We start from the raw sequence: 17,239 nt of genomic DNA, 5'->3' as shown, positions 1-17,239 counted from the left end.
TTTAGGTGTTTGAAAGGACTTACCCAGAAATCGTTGACCACTCGCATGGCTCTGTTATCATAAACCCTCTGACGCATATCCAGGAAATCCGGTGCAAGTTTGTAGTGATCCCATGACCAAGCTGGCTCAATGATACCATTCGGCAAAGTGACCAGTCCAGGATAATTTAACCTACAAAGACCCCCAATGATGCCACTCGGCGACCGTGGCAGACGCCTCTCACCACCTTTTACTAAGCTTCTGCATTTCGAAGAGTGAAGTCATATTATATGTGAGGAAATGACAAAAGGTACAATTTATATGGAATGAGTCGAGATAACCACTTACTTCTCTCCCATTGGTTTAATCAACACGTCTCTATGCACATATGGACATCTTGGAAGCTTTGAAGGACCACGCAGCCACACTTTCCCTCCGGAAGTAGTGCTGATAGTCGAACCGCTCTGTTGCGAACCGCTCACCTCGTGGTGCTCTGTCACCCGTGAGGGTCCATCCACACCCTCAGAAACCTGACGAACAACCAGCCTCCTCTCGGCGGCGTCGTCCTCCACCACCTCCTCCTCCTCATCCTCCACCACCTCCTCCTCCTCATCCTCCACCACCTCCTCCGCAAAATCCTCCTCGTCCTCCTCCTCACACGCCTCATCCCCATCCTCTGTTTCCTCCTCCTGAGCACGGTGAAGCACTGCATCAGAGGGTCGAGGACAAGAAAGAGGTGCTCTACTCTGGGCTGCTTTACGTACTCCTCCTCCTGCCTCACATACTCCCCCTCCTCGTCCGCGTCCTCGTCTGCCTCCTCCTCCTGCCTCACCTACTCCCCCTCCTCGTCCACCTCCTCGTCCGCCTCCTCCTCCTGCCTCACCTACCCCCCTCCTCGTCCGCCTCCTCCTCCTGCCTCACCTACTCCCCCCTCGTTCGCCTCCTCCTCCTGCCTCACCTACTCCCCCTCCTCATCCGCCTCCTCCTCCTGCCTCACCTACTCCCCCTCCTCGTCCGCCTCCTCCTGCCTCACCTACTCCCCCTCCTCGTCCGCCTCCTCCTCCCGCCTCACCTACTCCCCCTCCTCGTCCGCCTCCTCGTTCGCCTCCTCCTCCTGCCTCACCTACTCCCCCTCCTTGTCCGCCTCCTACTCCTCCCCCGCGTGGTACTCGACCTTGTTTCGCACGTTTTGCCGGACGGGTGTCTAGACCCGCCAATCCTTTGGCCTTCTTGGCGGTTTTGGCAACCGATGAAGGAGCGGCCACCGCTTTCACCAGTCGAGCAGGTTGATCATTATACAGATCATTCACTTTTTTCAAACTTTCCTTTGGAATCTTCTTGCTACCTGTCATGTTTCAATCACCTGATACGAAGAAGAACAAACCAGTTAGTACAGATGATACAACTTGATGTAAATACAATAAATATATCACATATGAAGAATAAATGGAATTGTCACAATAATACATATAGTTGTTACACACACAAATACATAGAGTTGTTGCACACACGAATACATAGAGTTGTTGCACACACGAATACATAGAGTTGTCACACACACGAATACATAGAATTGTGACACACATACATAGAGTTCTCACACGATTACATGGAGTTGTTAGAAATAAGGGTCAATATTAGGTGCAACATTTGGACCAGGGCTTTCATCATCGCTATCACGCCCGTTCATACATTCATCCTCGAAGTCTTCAGGGGGGCCCTCATCCTCATCTAGCCCCATGTGCCATCGCATAAGTAATGCCAAATCTCGAGGGTCAGAAACATCCTCGTATTCGTCCTCTGCATTATCTACTTCCATGTCATCCATGGCCTCATGTTCCATAGCATCATGTTCGTGATGCATGCCATCATCTTCCTTTGCATCATCTTCGTCTTCGTCAGTGTCTGCTTCTTGAAAGAACTCTCCCTCATATGTGTTAGGGTTTATATGGTAATCGTCCTTGTTTGGGGTAGGTACCTTGATACGCGGGGGTACCTTGTACACGACATCCCACTTCAAGAGATCGATATATTCCGTAGATGTGCACGCGTATGGGAGAAAAAACACTTGTGTAGCTTGTTGAGCCATAATATAGACATCATTTCCTGCATATTTCGATGCTCGTTCAACTTCGACAAAGCCAATACTAGGGGTTCATCTCACTTTCTCAAGATTGAGCCAGCTGCATCTGAATACGATGGGTTTCACTCCTTGTAAACCACAATACTGCAACTCATAAATTTCTTCGATGGTTCCATAGTAGTGACATCCATCTGTCCCTAGACAATAGACTGCACTATTTATTGACCTTCCGTTGGGCCTCTCACGCGTGTGTTTATCAGTGTGGAAGCGATACCCATTGATGTCGTAAGCCTTAAATGACTTGGCCTCATATTCAAAACCTTTGGCTACTTCTCTCACTTTGGCGTCCATATCAACCTCCTGATATGCCTACAAGATTAATAGGAGATTGTCTGGTTCATTAGTGGAAGCATTACAGGCAAGTAAGATCAACTTGAAGTAACATAAAGTTAGAAAAGTTACTTTTCCTGAGAACCAAGAAATGAAACCGCCATCAGCATTGGTATCTTCAAGAAGGTCTGCTGATTCTTCGTCGCTAGGAGGCCGTGGTAGCTTCCAGAATTCGTTCTGGAATTCCCTAGCAGGAAGAATTCGAGTTAGAACTCAAGACTAGTGAGTAGTTGTCAATAAAGGTGTTCTACACTTACTTTATGTACGGTTGCACTTCTTCCATGTTGGTCAAGACATAGATCATAATAGTCGACCACTCAGTAGGTGAAAAGTTCTTGGGCTTCGGTCCACTTGCTTTGCCACCTTGGCCTTCAAAGAGGCTAAGGTCGGAAACATTACTGGTGGGTTCTTCATTGTAACGAGGAGCTGGATTTAACCTAGTCTGAATACTGTCATGATAGTACTTTGTTGTGGTCGTGGCCACCTCCTCGTTCAGGTATGCCTCGGCTATGGAGGCTTCAATGCGGGCTTTATTCTTACATTTCCCACGAAGATGCTTGAACTCCCGTTCAGGTGCATACTGCCATCGGAACTGCACAAGTCCTCCCATTCTAGCCTCATACGCGAGATGTAAGATCATATGTTGCATCGGATTAAAGAAACCTGGCGGAAATATCATCTCTAACTTGCATAGCAACTCAGGTGCTTGTTCCTCCAACTTTGCAACCACTTCATAATCTAGTTCTTTGGCACAAAGCTGACGAAAGAAGTAGCTCAACTCCGCCAGCACTCGCCAAATATCCTCTCTGACATACCCTCGAATCATCACAGGCATTATCCGCTCAAGCCATACATGGTAGTCATGACTCTTGAGGGCTCCTATTCGCTTTGTAGCCACATTCACTCCCCTCATGATATTAGCTGCATATCCATCAGGGAAGTACAAGTTGTTCACAATCCATTGGAGAATTTCCTTCCTTTGGGGCATTGAAGGGGTGAAAGGGGCTGGTGGCTTCTTCCAAGAATTACCTTTGCACGAGGCACCAAATTTAATTTTGACCTGTTGCATAGTTTGGCTTGATCGATCCTAGCCTGAATGTTATCCTTTGACTTCTCGGTGTCGAGGAGCGTGCCGAGTAAGGCCTCCGCAATATTCTTTTCAGTGTGCATTACATCAATGTTGTGTGGAAGTAGAAGATCTTTAAAGTAAGGGAGCCTCCATAAGCTTGGAATGTGAGTCCACTGGTGTGTCTCTCCATATCCCACAAAACCTTTCCCATCGAGCTTTTCCTCGAGAGCATCTAACTCATCCTTAAGCTGGGCACCGGTCATAATAGGTGGTGGCGGGTCATCAACAATAACACCTTTTTGGAAGTGCATAGCGTCTTGCCTGTATGGGTGATCAAGACGAAGGAACTGCCGATGTTGGTCAAAGCATACATACTTGTGACCCTTAGCCAGCCAAATGAAAGTCACACGCTGTCGACACACTGGGCAAGGCCACTTCCCCTTTACACACCAACCACAAAATATCGCACGTGCTGGTAGGTCATGTAGCGATGTGTGGTACCAGATATGCATATTGAAGTGCTTCTTTGAAACGGCATCGTATGTCCGGACCCCGTTGTTCCAAGCAACAAGTAAGTCGTCCACCAATGGCTCCATATACACACTCATATGCTTCCCAGGATAGTTAGGACCTGGAATTATCAACGTCAGGAACATTTGATGTCGTTGCATGCAAAAGCCAGGGGGCAGATTCAGGGGGATAACATATACTGGCCAACAACTGTATATGGCAGCCATCAAACCATATGGATTGAACCCATCGGTTGTTATCCCAACAGCTACACTCTTCCAGTCATCTATTTTCTTATGAATTTCAACAAATTTCTTCCATGCTTCACCATCCCATGGATGTTGCATCTTTTTTGTATTGTACATCTTCCCTTCGGCGGCCCATCTCATATATTGGGCAGTTTCCTCGGTCATATAAAGCCTCTGGATCCTTTCTGTGAATGAAAGATATCGAAGGATATTGACGGCAATTGTGAGCTGCCTCTTGCTACCATCATCATCTATTACCTCAATATACCTAGAGGATTCGCACTTGACACAATAATTCGTATCTCTATGTTCATTTCTAAATAACATGCATCCGTTTGGACAAGCATGTATTTGCTCATACGGCATCTTAAGTGAACCGAGGATTTTGTTCGACTCGTACATGTTCTTTGGCAATATATTTTCTTTAGGCAATAGGCTAGCAATAACTGACAATAACTCATTGAAGCAAATTATGCTCATGTTATGGTTTGCCTTCAGGGCCATTAGGCGTGCAATGCCATCTAGTTGAGTAACCTCTGTATGGGCGTGAAGGGGTTTTTGTGCCGCAAACAAAGCTGCATGATACTCTTCAGGGCTTTCCGGCAGCTCCTCGGAGTTCGGGTCCTCCTGCGGATCCGCACGGCGGATGTCATCTAACAGGTTTTCAATCCGAGTATCATATTCGCCGGTGCGTTGTCGCACCACCTCCGCCCTGGACTGTTCTATCTCACCGTGAAAGATCCACCGGTAATAGCCTGGCGAAAACCCATATTTGCCTAAGTGTTTACTCATAGTAATCTTATCTCTTTCAGTCTGGTTATCACACTCCGTGCATGGGCACCAAATTCCACGAACTGGCGTTTCTCCAGCAAATACTAATTCCAGGAAATCATTGGTCTTCGACCTCCACTCAGGGGTCATACCCTCCATGCTGGGATGTCCGGTGTACATCCACTCACGTTCTTCCATCCTCTGATATAAAGTGAAACACACACATAATTTTTTGATGTAACAAGTGGTTCCATCAAGTTTTACGACATGCACTGAGCTATGTAATAGGTAAAGATAGGTCCTAATCCCACCCGAGAATGTGTAGGCTGGGTCCGCTTTCATGACGTACTCCGACCCGAGGCAAAATTTCGGTAGGACCTCCCCGCTGTTCTCCAAATACACGTCTCGGCAATAAGCCAGGAGGATGTGTATCTAGAGAACAACAAGGAGACACTGTCGAAATTCTGTCTCGGATCTAAGTACATCATGAAAACGACCCGCCTACACATCCTCGGGTTGTCCATGGAAAACACGGACAATTCGAAAGAGTTGAGGTTATAAATATGCAAAGACTTGCATATTTATAGATACAACCCTTCCGAACGGGAGACACCTAGGTTACGCGACTATTTAGGTGATCTACAAATAATGAAAACCTACACATGAACGGGAAGAGATTACCCTTGAAGCGTGCAACGGAATTCACTCTCTCTATTGTCAAAATAGATGCATGTCCTGCATGAAAGAATGAAGTTGTGTCAATCATATGTCAAACACACAAACATCAATAACACTCACTCACACACCCCCCACACACAAACACACACATCACACACTTACTCGCACATGCACACACACACATCAATAGCACCCACACACACACTCACATACACCATTCATTATATATGCACATATATACACACCTAAATATAAAAAACCCATTCATTATATATGCACACATACACGAACATCACTCACTGACACACACACATACAAAGCACACACTCACACACATTATTCACTATGCATATATATACACCTTTTGTTGTAATGGAGAGGGGGAAACCCCTTTTATTTCAAAAAAAAACGAGATTGAGTAGGGGCTCACCAACAGGGCAGGGGGGCGGCGGGGGAGGTGGATGCCGGACGAGGTAGAGCTCAGTGGAGGGGATGCTGCGCCGGTGGTGCTCGGTGAAGCTTGGCCGAGATGGTGGCGGTGGACGAGCTCGGTGGAGGTGGCGGTGGGGGGGGGGCTCGGTGGATGTGGAGGGGTCGGGGGAGGCACTCCCGGTGGCAGCGGCGGCAGAGCTCGCCGGATGGGGAGGCGGCACTAAGGGGCGGCGGCGGACAGAGGGGGCGGGGGCGAGAGAAACAGAGAGAGAAGAGAGGAGTGAGAGCGCGCGAGGGGGGAAATTTTGCATAAGTCCCCGCGGGAAACATTTCCAAGAGCCAACTTTTAACGACACTCGGTAAAAGTCTTAACCTAGATCTCGGGGGCTTTTCCGAGAGCCGCACCGACAGAATTTACCGAGGGTCGTCCAGCAGCACTCGGCAATGGCCGCATTTTCCGAGAGGAACTCTCGGTAAAGCATCCTTCTTGTGCATTCTCCATAATATGTATTATACTTTTTTTTGTTTTCTTCCATGCTTGGCAAACAACCTTAGCACATCATAATTACCATCTTGTGTTTTCTTTTTCAAATGATGGGCCTCGCCCGGTTCTAGAGACCGGCGCCCCTCCGGTGGCCCCGACAGTCTTGGGCGTTGATCGGCACCGAGAGGGTGTAGTCCATGGTGAATAACTGCTTCTCTGTGTTAGTGCATGTCATCGCAAGATGACAGACCAAGTCTAGGCCAATGCCACAGCAAGATCCCATCCGTGTAGACCAAGGCTACTACTGTGTCATCGCCGTCCGTGAGGGGGGCCACACCCCGGAGACGCGTGCTGCCTCTTCGAACATGCCACCACACCGTATGGCATGTATGAGGGCCCGGTGCGATGCTCCAGTGGCATTGCTACCCCCCAGGGCCCCCGTCCCGCCTAACCCTGTAGCGCTTGACCATAGGATCTAGCCTTTTGACTTTGCACGGACGGGCTTTGACCAGTGGAACTCTCCACCCGGTTGTGTTAGGTCAGCCCATCGGAACACTTTGGAGCAACATCCGGGCCAAAGCCACAGCAAGACCCCATCCGTGTAGACCCGACGCGTCCGTTTCCCCCCTCCAGGTGCCGGCGGCGGCGCCGTCCATGAGGGGTGGCACACCCCGGAGACGCGGGCCGGACGTTTGCAACCGCCACAACACTTCCAGACATGTGACAGACCGCCTACGCAAGATTTGGCGGCATGTGCTAGCCCCCGGAGGCCGCCGGCCACAGTCGTAGACACGCGAAGAGCAATCCGCGGAGAGGGAAGTTTATCAGATACTTCCCCATCACCAAAAATTATGAAAAATTACCATCAGTCCTATAGCACATGTGCCCACGTCGTGTAAAAACCTCATGATTTTATCGCGCTCGGAGTATTTAATAATATTCACACCGCATCGCTACCGCAGAACGTCTACTACTGTGTCATCGCCGTCCGTGAGGGGGGCCACACCCCGGAGATGCATGCCGCCTCTTCGGACATGCCACCACACTGTACGACATGTATGAGGGCCCGGTGCGATGCTCCGGTGGTATTGCTACCCCCCCAGGGCCCCCGTCCCGCCTAACCCTGTAGCGTTTGACCACGGGATCTAGCCCTTTGACTTTGCACGGACGGGCTTTGACCAGTGGAACTCTCCACCCGGTTGTGTTAGGTCAGCCCATCGGAACACTTTGGAGCAACATCCGGGCCAAAGCCACAGCAAGACCCCATCCGTGTAGACCCGACGCGTCCGTTTCCCCCCTCCAGGTGCCGGCGGTGGCGCCGTCCGTGAGGGGGGGCACACCCCGGAGACGCGGGCCGGGCGTTTGCAACGGCCACAACACTTCCAGACTTGTGAGAGACCGCCTACGCAAGATTTGGCGGCATGTGCTAGCCCCCGGAGGCCGCCGGCCACAGTTGTAGACACGCGAAGAGCAATCCGCGGAGAGGGAAGTTTATCAGATACTTCCCCATCACCAAAAATTATGAAAAATTACCATCAGTCCTATAGCACATGTGCCCACGTCGTGTAAAAAACTCATGATTTTATCGCGCTCCGAGTATTTAATAATATTCACGCCGCATCGTTACCGCAGAACGTCTACTACTGTGTCATCGCCGTCCGTGAGGGGGGCCACACCCCGGAGACGCATGCCGCCTCTTCGGACATGCCACCACACCGTACGACATGTATGAGGGCCTGGTGCGATGCTCCGGTGGCATTGCTACCCCCCCAGGGCCCCCGTCCCGCCTAACCCTGTAGCATTTGACCACGGGATCTAGCCCTTTGACTTTGCACGGACGGGCTTTGACCAGTGGAACTCTCCACCCGGTTGTGTTAGGTCAGCCCATCGGAACACTTTGGAGCAACATCCGGGCCAAAGCCATAGCAAGACCCCATCCGTGTAGACCCGACGCGTCCGTTTCCCCCCTCCAGGTGCCGGCGGCGGCGCCGTCCATGAGGGGTGGCACACCCCGGACACGCGGGCCGGGCGTTTGCAACCGCCACAACACTTTCGGACTTGTGACAGACCGCCTACGCAAGATTTGGCGGCATGTGCTAGCCCCCGGAGGCCGCCGGCCACAGTCCTAGACACGCGAAGAGCAATCAGCGGAGAGGGAAGTTTATCAGATACTTCTCCATCACCAAAAATTATGAAAAATTACCATCAGTCCAATAGCACATGTCCCCACGTCGTGTAAAAAACTCATGATTTTATCGCGCTCTGAGTATTTAATAATATTCACGCCGCATCGTTACCGCAGAACGTCTACTACTGTGTCATCGCTGTCCGTGAGGGAGGCCACACCCCGGAGACGTGTGCCGCCTCTTTGGACATGCCACCACACCGTACGGCATGTATGAGGGCCCGGTGCGATGCTCCAGTGGCATTGCTACGCCCCAGGGCCCCCGTCCCGCCTAACCCTGTAGCGTTTGACCACGGGATCTAGCCCTTTGACTTTGCACGGACGGGCTTTGACCAGTGGAACTCTCCACCCGGTTGTGTTAGGTCAGCCCATCGGAACACTTTGGAGCAACATCCGGGCCAAATCCACAGCAAGACCCCATCCGTGTAGACCCGACGCGTCCGTTTCCCCCCTCCAGGTGCCGGCGGTGGCGCCGTCCGTGAGGGGGGGCACACCCCGGAGACGCGGGCCGGGCGTTTGCAACGGCCACAACACTTCCAGACTTGTGAGAGGCCGCCTACGCAAGATTTGGCGGCATGTGCTAGCGCCTGGAGGCCGCCGGCCACAGTCGTAGACACGCGAAGAGCAATCCGCAGAGAGGGAAGTTTATCAGATACTTCTCCATCAGCAAAAATTATGAAAAATTACCATCGGTCCTATAGCACATGTGCCCACGTCGTGTAAAAAACAGATGATTTTATCGCGCTCCGAGTATTTAATAATATTCACGCCGCATCGTTACCGCAGAACGTCTACTACTGTGTCATCGCCATCCGTGAGGGGGGCCACACCCCGGAGACGCGTGCCACCTCTTCGGACATGCCACCACACCGTACGACATGTATGAGGGCCCGGTGCGATGCTCCGGTGGCATTGCTACCCTCCCAGGGCCCCCGTCCCGCCTAACCCTGTAGCGTTTGACCAGTGGAACTCTCCACCCGGTTGTGTTAGGTCAGCCATCGGAACACTTTGGAGCAACATCTGGGCCAAAGCCACGGCAAGACCCCATCCGTGTAGACCCGACGCGTCCATTTCCCCCCTCCAGGTGCCGGCGGCGGCGCCGCCCGTGAGGGGGGACACCCCGAAGACGCGGGCCGGGCGTTTGCAACCGCCACAACACTTCCAGACTTGTGAGAGACCGCCTACGCAAGATTTGGCGGCATGTGCTAGCCCCCGGAGGCCGCCGGCCACAGTCGTAGACACGCGAAGAGCAATCCGCGGAGAGGGAAGTTTATCAGATACTTCTCCATCACCAAAAATAATGAAAAATTACCATCAGTCCTATAGCACATGTGCCCACGTCGTGTAAAAAACACGTGATTTTATCGCGCTCCGAGTATTTATTAATATTCACGCCGCATCGTTACCGCAGAACGTCTACTACTGTGTCATCGCCGTCCGTGAGGGGGGCCACACCCCGGAGACGCATGCCGCCTCTTCGGACATGCCACCACACCGTACGGCATGTATGAGGGCCCGGTGCGATGCTCTGGTGGCATTGCTACCCCCCTAGGGCCCCCGTCCCGCCTAACCCTGTAGCGTTTGACCACGGGATCTAGCCCTTTGACTTTGCACGGACGGGCTTTGACCAGTGGAACTCTCCACCCGGTTGTGTTAGGTCAGCCCATCGGAACACATTGGAGCAACATCCGGGCCAAAGCCACAGCAAGACCCCATCCGTGTAGACCCGACGCGTCCGTTTCCCCCCTCCAGGTGCCGGCGGCGGCGCCGTCTGTGAGGGTGGGCACACCCCGGAGACACTGGCCGGGCGTTTGCAACCGCCACAACACTTCCAGACATGTGAGAGACCGCCTACGCAAGATTTGGCGGCATGTGCTAGCCCCCGGAGGCCGCCGGCCACAGTCGTAGACATGCGAAGAGCAATCCGCGGAGAGGGAAGTTTATCAGATACTTCTTCATCACCAAAAATTATGAAAATTACCATCAGTCCTATAGCACATGTGCCCACGTCGTGTAAAAAACTCATGATTTTATCGCGCTCCGAGTATTTAATAATATTCACGCCGCATCGTTACCGCAGAACGTCTACTTCTGTGTCATCGCCATCCGAGGGGGGGGGGCACACCCTGGAGACGCGTGCCGCCTCTTCGGACATGCCACCACACCGTACGACATGTATGAGGGCCCGGTGTGATGCTCCAGTGGCATTGCTACCCCCACGGTCAACAACTGCTTCTTCTCATGTTTTTAACTTTACACTCTTTAAAGTTGAGTTTTGAAAAAAATCATCAAAAGTCATGGAATTTATAAACTTTGGTCGTAAAATCATATGAAATATGAGATACAGAAAAGAGAGTGCAAAACAAAGACAAAAAGAGAAGGGAAAAATATTAGAGCAGTACTTACCGAGGGTCGACTATCGGCCCTCGGGAATGTCTACGTTTTCCGAGCGTGACTCTCGGTAAAGCATCTAACCTAGATCTAGGGGGACGTATTTTCCGAGAGCTTCTCTCGGTAAATCATCTAACCTAGATCTAGAGTTGATTTCTTTTCCGAGGGCCGCACCGACGAGCACTCGGCAAATGTGACGTCGACTACTTAAGCATATTTCCCCCTGTTGTTTCTTCTCTCAGCTCCCCACCGACCGGCGCCCCTCCTCCTCTGCTCCCCACCGACCGGCGCCCCTCCACCGACCGGTGCCCCCTCCACCGCCGCCCCCACACCACACCGAGCTCCTCCCTCCGATGAGCCCCCCCTCCTCCTCTCCATGTGTGTATAGATGGATGGATTGATAGATGGATGCATAGATAGATGGATGGATTGATAGATGGATGCATAGATAGATGGATGGATTGATAGATGGATGCATAGATAGATGGATGGATTGATAGATGGATGCATAGATAGATGGATGGATTGATAGATGGGTGCATAGATAGATGGATGGATTGATAGATGGATGGATGCCATGTAGATACATTTTTTTTTCAAAAGAAAAATGTAGATAATTGTTGATAATGTTGTATGCATGGATGCTATGTGCGGATGTGACCGATGAGATACGTGAGATAGTGTCGATGAGAGTTGTTCTTGGAGGAAGAAAAAACAACTTTTGAGCGATGACGGTTGATTTGTGTGAGCTCCTCATGTTATATCTTGATAACGCGCGAGGGGCTCACCCAGCTCAACCATCATCAAAAGTTGAAATACCCGTGAGAGAGTGTCCACCATATATACCACCACCAGCGAGAGTGTCCATCGTATATACGTGAGAGAGTGTTGATGAGAGTTGTTCTTGGAGGAAGAAAAATCAACTTTTGAGCGATGACGGTTGATCTGTGTGAGCTCCTCATGTTATATCTTGATAACGCACGAGGGGCTCACCCAGCTCAACCTCACCGAAAGTTGAAATACCCGTGAGAGAGTGTCCACCATATATACCACCACCAGCGAGAGTGTCCACCGTATATACGCGAGAGAGTGTCATTGAGAGTTTTTCTTGGAGGAAGAAAATCGACTTTTGATGATGGCGGTCGATCTACGTGAGCTCTTCATGTTATATCTTTCATGTTTGATTCTTATGTTATTTTCCATTGTGTGATGAAAGGTGTTAGCATCAATCGATTTTTTGGCTATGGCCTCCTCCAACGACGAAGCTTCCATTAGGGTCGACTCCACGGACACGAAGAAGAGCTCGGAGGACTGCTTGGAGGAACTCCTTGAGAAGAACCCACAGCTGATCCTAATGAAGTTTTTTGTGGATCTGGACAAGAAGAATCCCCCAGCTAAGGAGGGCAAGGATCCACCACGCAAGGATCCGTTGAGTCCACCGACCATCATTCCAGACGATGCTTGGTCCTCCACTATGGGGGATGCCCCCACGTGCTCTGACTCGACGATCACTGGTTTCACCGACTACACCTCGGAGTAGTCACCCAGATAGTTTGACGTTGATTTAGTGGTATAGTTATGTACCTGCTGATATGGACTTGGATGGCCACTTGCGATGCTTTTGATTGTATGAGTGATGAATGCTTATGTTGATTATGTATGATGTGCCTTATTTCTTTTTCTTTTGTAGATGAAGTGGTATGTGGTGTACAGAGGACGATGTCCAGGAGTCTACAATTCATGGTCGGAATGCAATGAACAAATACTTCATTATGAAGGCAACTCCTTCGCCTCATTCAACAACAGAGAGATGGCAGAGTATCATTACAATCAGTATTTGCTTAAGCAAAAGAGAAAAATAGAATTACGCAATGGTGCAAGCCAGACACGGCTTAGCTGGTTCAGTGGGTTGAAGAACTTCATAATTCTCTTTCAGTTTGTCATAATTGTGGTGTTGCTTTTTATCATATGGTGCATGCATGCAGACCACTTTGTTGTTTAATTAGTAAGTAGGCACTTGTACTAAAGAGCTACTTTGTGATTTGAAATGAAGCTTGTGTGAACTATTTATGGATTAATGCTTATGTGAGTTTGTTGTTAACCTGTGTGACTTGAAATGCAAGTTTGAGTATTGTATAAACGTTTTTGCTGCACCAACTCGAGCAAAAAACAGTATGAACAGAACTGGGAACAAAATTTTACCGAGGGCGACACTCAGCAAAGAGGCATGCGCTGGGAGCTGAAGGCACTTGGCTGTTGCAGTTATGCCGAGAGGACTCTCGGTAGAGCAGTGGTTACTGAGGGTCGACTCTAGGCTCTCGGTAAATTAGCAGGTGCCGAGAGTAGCTCTCGGTAATGATAAGGGCACCATCAAAGTTTAGTCCCACCTCGCCTGGAGACAAACAACAAAATCTATTTAAATAGTGGGATAGTCCACATGCAGTAAGCTTCGGTATCCATGACACTCTTGTTAAGGAGATGGACTATCACTTTAAATGTTCACCTGTCTCGAGCAGAGAACATTCAAAGTGATAGGCCTTCTTCTTAATGGTGGATGCCGGTGTTTTTTTATTAATGGTGTCGGAACGTGTCCGTTTTGTGCAGGAAGTGCTGGTCATGTTGCTCCGGTGGCCCCGGCGGTCTAGGGCGTTGTTCGGCACCTAGAGGGGGTAGGCCACGGGGAATAACTGCTTCTTCGTGTTAGTGCATGTCATCGCGAGATGACAGGCCAAGTCTAGGCCCGTTGTGGTTTGTGAGGCATCTGCCACGTCAAGGACGTGCGTTGCTTATTCAAATAGCACACCACCCCTGCATGCATATGCATGGGCCACGCGCATGTAGGGGTGCCCTCCCCCCCCTCGGGCGGTCTCCATATCGAGCACCCATCCGGTGGCCCCGGCGGTCTAGGGCGTTGTTCGGCACCTAGAGTGGGTAGGCCACGGGGAATAACTGCTTCTTCGTGTTAGTGCATGTCATCGCGAGATGACAGACCAAGTCTAGGCCCGTTCTGTCACGGGATCGCCCACCGAAGACTCTGTCTCGGGGACGAACGCAGCCGGTCCTCGACGTTCCCGCCCGTGTGTGTGGTTTGTGAGGCACGTGCCACGTCAAGGACGTGCGTTGCTTATTCAAATAGCACACCACCCCTGCATGCATATGCATGATCCACGCGCATGTAGGGGTGCCCTCCCCCCTCGGGCGGTCTCCATATCGAGCACCCATCCGGTGGCCCCGGCGGTCTAGAGCGTTATTCGGCACCGAGAGGGTGTAGTCCACGGCGAATAACTGCTTCTCCGTGTTAGTGCATGTCATCGCGAGTTGATAGACCGAGTCTAGGCTCGTTCTATCACGGGATCTCCCACCGAAGATTCTGTCTCGGGGACGGACGCAGCCGGTCCTCGACGTTCCCGCCCGTGTGTGTGGTTTGTGAGGCACGTGTCACGTCAAGGACGTGCGTTGCTTATTCAAATAGCACACCACCCCTGCAGGCATATGCATGGGCCACACACATGTAGGGGTGCCCTCCCCCCCGGGCGGTCTCTATATCGAGCACCCATCTGGTGGCCCCGGTGGTCTAGGGCATTATTCGACACCGAGAGGGTGTATCCAAGTGGAAGCTTCTACCTCACGACAAGGAGAACGAAGAGTTGATACGGAAGCATCCACGAGTGGGACACATCAAGATGAAGAAAACGAGGAAGTACACCAAGATGAACCTCATCAACCTCCTTCTCCACCACGACAAGAGAACGACGACGTCAACAATGAAGAAGTCCATGGTCAACAACTGCTTCTTCTCATGTTTTTTTACTTTACACTCTTTAAAGTTGAGTTTTGAACAAATCTAACCCAAAAAGCATATATATATCTATGAGTGCATCAAAAGTCTTTTATCGAAAAAATTCATCAAAAGTCATGGCATTTTCAAATTTTGGTCGTAAAAACATATGAAATATCAGATACAAAAAAGATACTGCCAAACAAAAACATAAAGAGAAGGAAAACAAAAAATTAGAGCAGTTGTTACCGAGGGTCGATTATCGGCTCTCGGTAATGGCCACTTTTTCCGAGAGTCACTCTCGGTAAAGCATCTAACCTAGATCTTAATCGTTCCCCTTTCTTTCTATCTTCATTCTTCTCCTCTCTGTTCCCTGCGCCACCGCCGCCGCCGCCGCCGAAATCGCCACCGCCGCCCTCAACCACCACCAACTGCCACCGCCACCCCTCCTCCACCGCCCCCAACTGCAGCCACCGCCGCCCCTCCTCCCCCACCACCAACTGCGGCCACCGCCCCCTCTCTGTTCCCCGCGCCACCACCGCCGCCGCCGCCAAAATCAGCGCCGCCACCCCTCCTCCACCGCCCCAACTACAGCCACCGCCACCCCTCCTCCACCACCACCAACTGCGGCCACCGCCCCCAAATGTCGTCGCCACCATGCTTCATGGCCGGCGGCCGGCGCGGCGGTTCTTCGATGCGGCCCGAGGACGGCCGTCACAGCGGAGCTCCTCGGGTAGCGCGGCAGCTGGAGATGCCCTCAGGTTAGTACAAAACCGGCCCCTCCTCCCTCTCTCGTCTTTGTATCTTGTCCTCCTCCGCCTTTGAGAGTCGTGGTGGCAGGGGCATCCTCTTTCTCAGGCCATTAGTGAATGTTACATGCAGGTATAGGGCGATTCTAGTAGTGAATGTTAGATGCTTGCTTGTGTAACCATTAAGGAATCATACATTATTTGGTTTCAAAGTCGAACCATGGATAAATTGCTTGCTTGTGTAACGAAGTTTGGAATAGACCACAACGATTAAGCATTGTAGCTTTCAGCCATATATCCAAATCATGGGGTCCTTCTAAGAGTACTTGAAAGTCCATGGTGCCATAATCCACATATGTTGAGTGAACTTTAATCTCCGCCTATCATCAAGAATAATGAAATACATGTTGTTATTGTGTCGGGATTTAGATGAGCATGTTGCGAACTCTATATCCAAGTCAGATTTGATAAGATCTAAAGAGTGGGAATCATATATGAATTATGCTTGTTGGCATATATTACATCCAGTTAAAATGAAGCTTGAATAAACCATGGAGTATGCTTCAATACTTTTTATTTACCATTTTGGTTGTGCTTATACTCTTCTTTCACATAACTTACGATTTTTTTAGTTTGGACATATAGGCCGGCTCCACTTTTATATTGAAATATTGAAATGAAACCAAGCATCGAACTAGTCATCGTCCCTAACATAGATATGTAAACTAATCAACAAAGTGAATACATGTTGGCTTGGTTTTCTTTAATGAAAATCGGAAGGGGAAAATCCTTCTTTGATCAAAAAAAAGTTTGATGCCTATTGAAGTAGTGTGGTTAATATTCACCATATTTATTTTGTTTTTCAGATTCTGATGGGGGCACTAGTAAGTACCGGAGAGTCCCGATTGGTAGGACCGAGTCGTCTACCTCCCACCAGTCCACTCCCGACGACGAGTCATCATCGGATGGCAATGTCGGAGTGGACTTAGATGGACCAGATCCGCTCGCTACCGAGTCGGGCGACATGGAGGCCTCGGACGGCTCGGGGTCTACCTCGAGCAACATTTCCAAGAGGAAGAAATCCGGGCGTGGTCCGGGGAAGGTCCCGGAACCAACTGCTGCCAGCAACCGTCCTGTCATTTGCCCGACAGGAGAGGGGTAAGCAAGCATTTCATTTCCATCATATTTTGGATGCCACAGCTTTGACACTCACATATGCTTGTCTTTTATATCATGCAGTCAGTGGGAATTTATCCCGACACAACCTAAGGGGGCACGCCCGCCGAACCACGTCATCGGCTCCCTCTTGAGGAAGCACTTCCCTGGATTGTCCAAGCCGGGTGATGATGATCCGCCGTCGCCAGGTTTAACCTAGGAGCATTATCTACACAACAAGGATGAGCACGATGTCACCATGGCCACTCGGGTCATCAATGCTTTTTTTGTAAGTATCTTCACTCCGACCACTGAATTTTTCCATATCCAAATCCTT

This window comes from Aegilops tauschii, chromosome 7 (assembly GCF_002575655.3).
Source record: "Aegilops tauschii subsp. strangulata cultivar AL8/78 chromosome 7, Aet v6.0, whole genome shotgun sequence".
Lineage (NCBI taxonomy): Eukaryota > Viridiplantae > Streptophyta > Magnoliopsida > Poales > Poaceae > Aegilops > Aegilops tauschii.
Note: the sequence above shows the minus strand (reverse complement) of the source record.